The following is a 9,859-nucleotide window of genomic DNA, read 5'->3' on the forward strand; positions in this document are numbered from 1 at the left end:
ATATGATATTTGTTAATTTAAAAAAATTACGGAATCATTCCTCTAAAACTGGCTGACTAGCTAACGCACAGTGTCGATAAATTCTTCACATTTATTGTTTGATAATATCTTATCACATAACTGGCAAACCATGGTTGTTTTTTAGATGGCGTTGCAGTGGATAGCAGCCACTTTACGGGCTCCTGACCTATTCTGCTATTTTGTGTGTTAAACTACGGTGATCTTAACTTTTTTTGTACATGTCGTAGCCATAAAACAGCATCTGGACATCAGAATAGCGATTACCAAACTTGATTTGCATGATAATTTCTACTTCAACGAGTCGGTAGCTCTGGACTTTTGCTTACTCCGGACAAGACCATAATCCCTGCGACTCAAAAGAGGAAGTGATGGCGCAAGAGATAAACGAGACGGCATGCTGACGAGACTACATTGGCAAACAACCACCTCTACCCTCCGTTCTATTGGTGAATGTACAATCACTAGAGAGATAACAAACTGGACTAGCTTACACTATCCTATCAGCGGGACCTGAAGAACTGTAATATTCTAGGTTTATCAGTGTCGTGGCTGAACAAGGACAATTATACATCTAGCATGTTTATCCATGCATCGTCGAGATCGAACGGCAGCCTCTGTTAAGACAAAAATAGGAGGAGTGTGTCTCTTTGTAAAAACAGCTGATGCAACCTCTAATGTTAAGAAAGTCTCAAGATTTGGCTCGTCTGAATTAGAACGCCTCAGAATACCTACAGATAATTCTATTTACCAAGATCTATATTTTTCATAACAGTCTATATACTACCACAAGCACTAAACTAGCAATATAGGGTCATAAACTAATAAGAAAAAGCACATTGAGGTGGCGCATCTCATGACCAGTGATTTTAATGCCGAAATCCATTTTACCTCATTTTTACCAGCATGTTAACTGTACAACTAGAGGTGACAAAAATCGATGACATTTACTCCACACACAGAAATGCATACAAGCATATCCCTTGCCCTCCCTTTTGCAAATCTGACCATAACACTATCTTCCTGATTCCTGCTTATAAGCAACACCTCAAACAGGAAGTACCACAGACACGCTCAATACGGAAGTGGACGCTAAATTACAGAACTGTTTCGCTAGCACAGATTGGAATGTGTTTCGGGATTCATCCTATAACATTGAGGAGTTTACTACATCAGTCAACGGCATGACCAGGAAAACCGTCAATACAGAACTAAAGATTTAATCCAACAACGCCAGCGCTGACGATTATCGGATGTGGCAGAGCTAGCAAACTATCACGGATTACAGATTACAAAGGGAAACCCAGCAGTGACGCGAGCCTACCAGATGAGCAAAAACGCCTTCTAAGCTCGCTTCGAGACAAGCAACACTGAACCATGCATGAGAGCACCAACTGTTCCAGACGACTGATCTCGCTCTCTGATGTAAGAGACTCAGTAAGAGACTTTTAAACAGATTAACATGCACAAAGCCGCAGGGCCAGAAGGATTACCAGGATGCGTACTCAGAGCACGCACTGACCAGCTGACTAGTGTCTTCACTGACATTTTCAACCTCTCCTTGACCCAGTCTGTAATACCTACATGGTTCAAGCAGACCCCCATAGTTCCTGTGCCCAACAACACCAAGGTAACCTGTCTAAATGAATAACGCCCCGTAGCACCTCCATCTGTAGCCATGAAATGCTTTGAAAGACTGGTCATGGCTCACAACAATATCATGCCAGACACCATGGACCAACTCCAATTGCAATACTGCCCCAATAATCCACAGATGAAGCAATCTCAAATGGACTCCACAATGCCCTCTCCCACCTGGACAACAGGAAAACCTATGTGAGAATGCTTTTAATTGATTAAAGCTCAGCTTTCAACCCCATAGTGCCCTCAAAGCTCATCACTAAACTTAGGACCCGGGGACTGAACACCTCCCTCTGCAACTGGATCCTGGACCTTGACGGGCCGCCCCTAGGTGGTGAGGGTAGGCAACACCACATCCGCCATGCTGACCATCAACACGCAGGCCCCTCAGGGGTGCGTGCTGAGTTCCCTCCTGTATGTCCTCTCCACCCACGACTGCGTGGCCGCGAACGACTCCAACACCATCATTAAGTTTCCTGATGACGTGGTAAGCCTGACCATCACCGACGACATTTAGACCTCTCCCTCAACGTCAGCAAGACAAAGGAGCTGATCGTGGACTTCAGGAAATGGAGGGCTGAGCATGCCTCCATCCACATCAACAGGGCTGTAGTGGAGTGGGTCAAGAGCTTCAAGTTCCTCTGTGTCCACATCAATAAGGAATTAACATGGTCCACACACCAACAGTCGTGAAGACGGCACGACAATGCCTTTTCCCCCTCAAGAGGCTGAAAAGATTTGGCATGGGCCCTCAGATCCTCAAAAGGTTCTAGTTCTGCACCATTGTGACTATCTTGACTAGAGGTTGACCGATTTATGATTTTTCAACGCCGATACCGATTATTGGAGGACCAAAAAAAGCTGATACCGATTAAATTGGCCACATATTTTTAATTGTATTTTATTTTTTTAATAGTGAAAACAGGTTTATACATTTTAACAAATGTATTTTAAAAAATATTTAAATACCTTCTTTAGATCCTTTGCTATGAGACTTGAAATTGAGCTCAGGTGCATCCTGTTTCCATTGATCACCCTTGAGATGTTTCGACAACTTCATTGGCATCCACCTGTGGTATATATTCAATTGATTGTACATGATTTATAAAAGGTCCCACACTTGACAGTGTAAGTCAGAGCATAAACCAAGCCATGAGTTTGAAGGAATTGTCCGTAGAGCTCAGAGACAGGATTGTGTCGAGGCACAGATCTGGGGAAGGGTAGCAAAACATGTGTGCAGCATTTAAGGTCCCCAAGACCACAGTGGCCTCCATAATTCTTGAATGGAAGAAGTTTGGAACCACCAAGACTCTTCCTAGAGCTGGCCGCCCAGCCAAACTGAGCAACCGGGGGAGGTGAGGTGACCAAGAACCTGATGGTTACAGACAGAGCTCTAAAGTTCCTCTGTGGAGATGGGAGAACTTTCCAGAAGGACAACCATCTCTGCAGCACTCCATCAATCAGGCCTTTATGGTAGAGTGGCCAGAAGGAAGCCAATCCTTAGTAAAAGGTACATGAAAGCCAACTTGGAGTTTGCCAAAAGGCACCTAAAGAATCTCAGACCATGAGAAACAAGATTCTCTGGTCTGATGAAACCACGATTGAACTCTTTGGCCTGAATGCCAAGCGTCACATCTGGAAGAAACCAGGCACCAGCCATACGGTGAAGCATGGTAAGGGAACCATTATGCTGTGGGGGTGTTTTTCAGTGACAGGGACTGAGACAGTAGTCAGGATTGAGGAAAGATGAACGGAGCAAAGTACAGAGAGATCCTTGATGAAAACCTGCTCCAGAGTGCTCCGGAACTCAGACTGGGGGTGAAGTTTCACCTTCCAACAGGACAACGACCCTAAGCACACAGCCAAGACAACGCAGGAGTGTTGTCCTTGAGTGACCCAGCCAGAGCCCCGACTTAAACCCGATCAAACATCTCTAGAGACCTGAAAATAGCTATGCAGCGACGCTCCACGTCCAACCTGACTAAGTTTGAGAGGATCTGCAGAGAAGAATGGGAGGAACTCCCAAATACAGGTGAGCCAAGCTTGTAGCGTCATTCCCAAGACTCAATGCTGTAATCGCTGCCAAAGGTGCTCCAACAAAGTACTGAGTAAAGGGTCTGAATACTTATGTAAATATGATACGTTTATTTTTAATAAATGAGCAGAAAATCCAAAAACCTGTTTTTGCTTTGTCATTATGGGGTATTGTGTATATTTAATACATTTTTGAATAAGGCTGTAACCTAACAAAATGTGAAAAAATTAAATGGTTCTGAATACTTTCCGAAGGCACTGTATATCACCAGAAGTACATTCCCCATTTATTCCTAATCTACATGTTTCTTTGGTTACGGTAGTTTATGTTAATACTTTCAATATTATTATTCCAGTCTTCCCATTATCATTGTCATAGTGGACACATTGTTTGCAGAGTGAATAACCTATGCTTCACTTGTGAGAAACAAGTTTTGGTTTATTTTATTCCATTTACTTGTTGTCAAATTTAGTCAGTCTTGTGTTTGGAGCGCTCGTGTCAATGTTGAGTTAGGCCTATAGGATATCTGGCCTGCACGTAAATGTAGGAATATAAATGTGGGTTTTTACATCCATAGTTCCTCAATGTATTTGAAAAAGTTTTCCAGCTCTCTCCCTTTCTAAAACCACTCTGCGTGAAAGGGAAAAATGTTATGCTCAGATCCAGTGGAAACGTCATAAAATAGGCCTACGTGATTATTTCTGATCAGTGCTTGACTTGGACTGAAATAAGTTCTGGTACTCAATTTTGTGTGCTGATACTGTTCAAATGTAGGTGCAGGAGCTACACAATATTTTTGAGCTAATATTCTATAAGAGGAACAGGAGCTCAAGCAGTAGAAAATGTGAGGTGCCAGTACTCAGCTCCTGCCAAAGTCAAGCACTGCTTCTTATCCCTTGCGCAAATAGCCTACAGCGGTGTCTGTCCAGCGCTCACTGGCACGGAAGCTCAGAGCCCAGAATAAGTTTGCTAGTGCAAGCTTTGGGCTTGACCGAAGTTAATAGTAGTACAGTAGCACAACGTTTCAAGTTCATTGCTGACAGGACATGTTTAGCCAATGTGATTTATAGGATATTTAAAATAAGGACATTTTCTACTTGCAGGCTGCAATGTTTTTATTTGTTGGCTTTATGTAGGCTATTTTTTGATAGTAGGCAATGGCAATAAAAAAAGTAACTTCTAGGTTTGTATCCTGTTCATTCAGATGTGGACAGAATTGTGATGTACCAAATGACAATGTTTTTGAGATAGGAAGACGTTATTATAAATTAAACTTTCACTCAAATGTGCACATGAAAATCATAACTGGCACGCAGATCAGTAGAAACATCTGATTTGTTTTCATGTACAGGGCCTTCAGAAAGATTAATTCCACATTTTGTTATGTTACAGCTTGATATAAAAATGAATTAAATATACATGACCGTTCAAAGGTTTAGGTGTCATTTAGAAATATCCTTGTTTTGTCCATTAAAATAACATAAAATTGATCAGCAATACAGTGTAGACATTGTTAATATTGTAAATTACTATGGTAGCTAGAAACGGTAGATATTTAATGGAATATCTACGTAGGCGTACAGAGGCCCATTATCAGCAACCATCATTCCTGTGTTTCAATGGCGCGTTGTGTTAGCTAATCCAAGTTTATCATTTTAAAAGGCTAATTGATCATTAGAAACCCGTTTGCAATTATGTTAGCACAGCTGAAAACTGCAATAAAAAAAACTGGCCTTCTTCAGACTAATTGAGTATCTGGGGCATCTGCATTTGTGAGTTTGATTACAGGCTCAAAATGGCCAGAAACAAAGAACTTTCTTCTGAAACTCGTCATTCTATTCTGAGAAATGAAGGCTAATCCATGTGAGAATTTGGCAAGAAACTGAAGATCTTGTACAACGATGTGTACTACTCCTGTCACAGAACAGCGCAAACCCCAGAGCACAAATGAGAAAGAGGTTTGAGAAACAGATGCCTCACAAGTCCTCAACTGGCTTCATTAAATAGTACACGCAAAAGACCAGTCTCATCGTCAACAGTGAAGAGGCAACTGACTCCAGGAGTTGCAAAGAAAAAGCCATATTTCAGACTGGCCAATAATAAAAAAAGATTAAGATGGGCAAAAGAACACAGACACTGGACAGAGGAAGATTGGAAAAAGTGTTATAGACAGACAAATCTAAGTTTGAGGTGTTCGGATCACAAAGAAGAACAATCGTGAAACGCAGAAAAAAATGAAAAGCTGCTGGAGGTGTGCTTGACACCATCTGTCAAGCATGGTGGAGGCAATGTGATGGTCTGGGGGTGCTTTGGTGGTGGTAAAGTGGGAGATTTGTACAGGGTAAAAGGGATCTTGAAGAAGGAAGGCTATCACTCCATTTTGCAACGCCATGCCATATCCTGTGGACAGTGCTTAATTGGAGCCAATTTCTTCCTACATCAGGACAATGACCCAAAGCACAGCTCCAAACTATGCAATAACTATTTAGGGAAGAAGCAGTCAGCTGGTATTCTGTCTATAATGGAGTGGCCAGCACAGTCACCGGATCTAAACACTATTGAGCTGTTGTGGGAGCAGCTTGACCACATGGTACGTAAGAAGTGCCAATCAAGCCAATCCAACTTGTAGGAGTGCTTCAGGAAGCATGGGGTGAAATCTCTTCAGATTACCTCAACAAATTGACAACTAGAATGGGAAGGTCTGCAAGGCTATAATTGCTGCAAATGGAGGACATTCAAATGTATAACCTTGTCATCATCTTGACTATATTTCCTATTAATTTTGCAACTCATTTCATTTGAGTTTATTAGTATAGTTTTCATGGAAAACAAGGACATTTCTAAGTGATCCCAAAACTTTTGAACACACAATACCCCATAATGATCAAGTGCAAACATGTTTTTTTGACATTTAAGAAAATTTACTGAAAATGAAATATAATTTACAGAAGTATTCACACCTAAGTCGATACTTTGTAGAATCACCTTTGAGAAAGGATTGCGTGACGACTAACTTAGCAACCGAGAGACGCAGCGTGACAACGTGAACGCAATGGTCGACAGTCTGCTGGGTGGGGCATTTTACGTTCCTTTATTCATCGGATTCCTATCTCCTTTCTATAATATCTCTGGCAACAGCACCATGTAATGCACCCTGGTCGAAATAGGCAGAAAAATATGAAAAGAAATTGCTAGAACCTCCATTAAATTGCACATTTCTAGAGATAGGAATATCGCAAAAATATACTCAATGGCTCATTCAAGAGAAGACATCTTCCCGAGTTATGACATTGGCCAGTATTGAAATCTGACTTGTATGATCAAATCTAATTTTATTAGTCACATGAGCCGAATACAACAGGTATTCAGGTAGACCTTGAATGCTTACTTACGAGCCTCTAACCAACAATGCAGTTAAAAAAATAAAACAATAATAATGAATTAATAGGAATACAAAGTAGATTGCAAAAATGATCTATTAACTTCCAGTGTAGTATGAGCGACTTTATCACAGTGCTACATCATACCGGACAGATTTCTGCCTGCTTGAATGCCAACAACTCAGAAACACGTGAAAACATGAAATGCATAAAAAACAATATAACATTCAAAATGGGTGAACCTTTCCTTTATAACCTTTTAAAAGTAAGGTTTTCACTGTGCAGTTACTTTAAAGGTGCAATACTTTATGCAGAAATCACATTTCCTGGTTGCTAAATATTAAACAGATCTACTGCTTCTTGGACTTGCTTTCAATGAAATATCTATAACTCATATTTCTATGTTAATTTGGTCAGGTCGCCCAAAAAGTTACATATTGCAGCTTTAAGTAATTGTGATGTCATCAGCAAAAATGGGGTTGTGGGTGAGGCTGAGCATTCATGCCACAGTGAACCCGGCACCTAAGTCAAGTACAGTGACTTTGCATTTCAACATGCATGCCTGGTCTGCTTCCCCAGGCCCATTCCAGTTCTTACCACCCTGCCCCTACCTCAACCCCCCACGACACACATGTTTGCTCGCTGGCAAACATACACAAACACCAATGACAGTAAAAAATTAAAAAACAGAGACAAGAAAACACACTATAGTGCATACTGAACTGGTGATTTTATACCAAATATGTCCCTCAGCTAGTCTGTGTATCTAAATGTTGCCTGGCCCTCCACTCCTCAGCCAGCCAGCTGGCCCACTGAAAGAGCACATTCTTCCATCTGCTCCTCACCACTACTCTGTCACAGAGGACAGAGAGACTAGATGCTGTTCACAAGGAACCACCTAATCAAATGCCAACTTTGACATAACATTTTTTATGAAAATCATATATGACTGACTGACAATCCAACAATGACTTATTCTGACCCCCCAAGTGCTTGTTGAGCCTCTCCTGAAATCATAAATGGCAACCAGAAAACACATGCCATGTGTTTGATAAAATGGTTACAGAAGTAAACACTAAGTATTTCATAATCATATAGCTATTTTACATACTGAACAAAAATATTAAAACCCAACATGTAAAGTGTTGGTCCCATTTTTCATGAGCTGAAATTAAAGATCCCAGAAATTTTCCATTCGCACAAAAAGCTTATTTCTCTCAAATGTTGTGCACAAATTTGCTGACATCCCTATTAGTGAGAATTTCTCCTTTGCCACAATAATCCATCCACCTGACAGGTGTGGCATATCAAGAAGCTGATAAAACAGCATGATGATTACACATGTGCACCTTGTACTGGGGACAATAAAAGGCCACTCTAAAATGTGCAGTTGTGTCACACAACACAATACCACAGACGTCTCAGGTTGAGGGAGCGCGTAATTGGCATGATGACTGCAGGAATGTTCAACAGAGGTGTTGCCAGATAATTTAATGTATTTTTTTTTTTACCATAAGCCATCTCCAACATAATTTTAGAGAATTTGCCAGTACATTCAACCGGACTTACAACCACAGACCACATGTAACCACGCCAGCACAGGACCTCCACATACATACAGGACCTCCACATACAGGACCTCCACATACAGCATCTTCAACTGCAGGATTGTATGGCAGGAGTTGGGTGCCGAGGAGTATTTATGTCTGTAATAAAGCCTTGTTGTGGGGAAAAACAAATTCTGATTGGCTGGGCATAGATCCCCAGTGGGTGGACCGGACTCAAGTGGGTGGGCCTATGCCTTTCCAGGCCCACCCATGGCTGCGCCTCTGCCCAGTCGTGAAATCCATAAATATGGGCCTAATTTATTTCAATTGACTTGATTTCCTTTATTGAACTAACTCAGTAAAATCGTTTATATTTTTGTATCTATTTTATACCCCTATCCGAGACCAATTTTAAAAATATAAATATATATATTAAAATGGATTATTACTACAAACACAGTCACGGTTTCATAGATGAGACATTCCTTACTGTCTAGTCATGTACGTTAGCTAACTAGTAGATTTGCTAGCTGGGTAAAGAAAGATAAAGCAAAAGTGAATTGTACTGCGACGTTAGCGCACAATCTGGCGGCATGCTTGTAATCGGTACGGGTAGCTAAAGTAATCTAAGTGCACTTGGAACATGATTTGGCTAGATAGCTACGGGGTTGCGGACCAGCTACTGCAGCTAGCAAAGTTAGCAAATATGGAAACTTTGAAAAAGTGTGGTTACAGTGTCCACAAACACTATACACAAAATGCGAACGTGTTGAATTGTCTTACCGATAAATGAGTTAGGTGAAAGCCAGCAATAACAGGCATCGGTTTCATTTTTGTACTAGCTAAAACTAGCTAGGCTATGCTAGCAAACAAGCGAGGGAAGGACAATACTTATGTCTGGCTAGAGCGCGAGACTGTATACGTGTCTGTTAGCAAACACGCATTAGCTCGAGCTAGTCCCGATGAACTTTCTTAGCAAGCAAGTTGCCCACCTACAACGTTGAAGTCGTTAAAAAAAGGATGTTGACATAAGAGACTCTCACCTGTGGTCAGGTTGTCGCTGTATCTGAATGGCACTCGTAAAATGTAAACCAAAAATAACCATAACAGAGAACCAGGTTGTCAGAAGTATGTCCAAGACCAGGCAATGGAGGACTTGAGTTGCTCTATTAATATGCCTGTCCCATTTTCAGCCATGATACTCTGGGCTCTCAGTGTATTCTGGGACGATGTATGAT

General features: G+C 41.3%; 1 protein-coding gene across 26 annotated transcripts in view; it reads right to left on the reverse strand.

Moving 5' to 3' along the window:
* The window catches only part of LOC110524343 (suppressor of tumorigenicity 7 protein homolog), an 81,778-nt gene extending 71,919 nt beyond the window's left edge, over nt 1-9,859 (reverse strand). For 12 of the 26 annotated variants that reach the window (XR_016495607.1, XR_016495609.1, XR_016495618.1 and 9 more), the window contains exon 1: nt 9,405-9,516. The gene's annotated coding sequence lies outside the window, so the exon portion shown is untranslated. Of the gene's footprint in view, nt 1-9,404; nt 9,517-9,664 lie in introns of those variants that run through there. The other 14 variants (XR_016495617.1, XR_016495616.1, XR_016495612.1 and 11 more) reach the window with 4 other exon arrangements.

The sequence above is a fragment of the Oncorhynchus mykiss genome, chromosome 1 (genome assembly GCF_057628025.1).
Source record: "Oncorhynchus mykiss isolate SJ-2025 chromosome 1, ASM5762802v1, whole genome shotgun sequence".
NCBI classification, from domain to species: domain Eukaryota; kingdom Metazoa; phylum Chordata; class Actinopteri; order Salmoniformes; family Salmonidae; genus Oncorhynchus; species Oncorhynchus mykiss.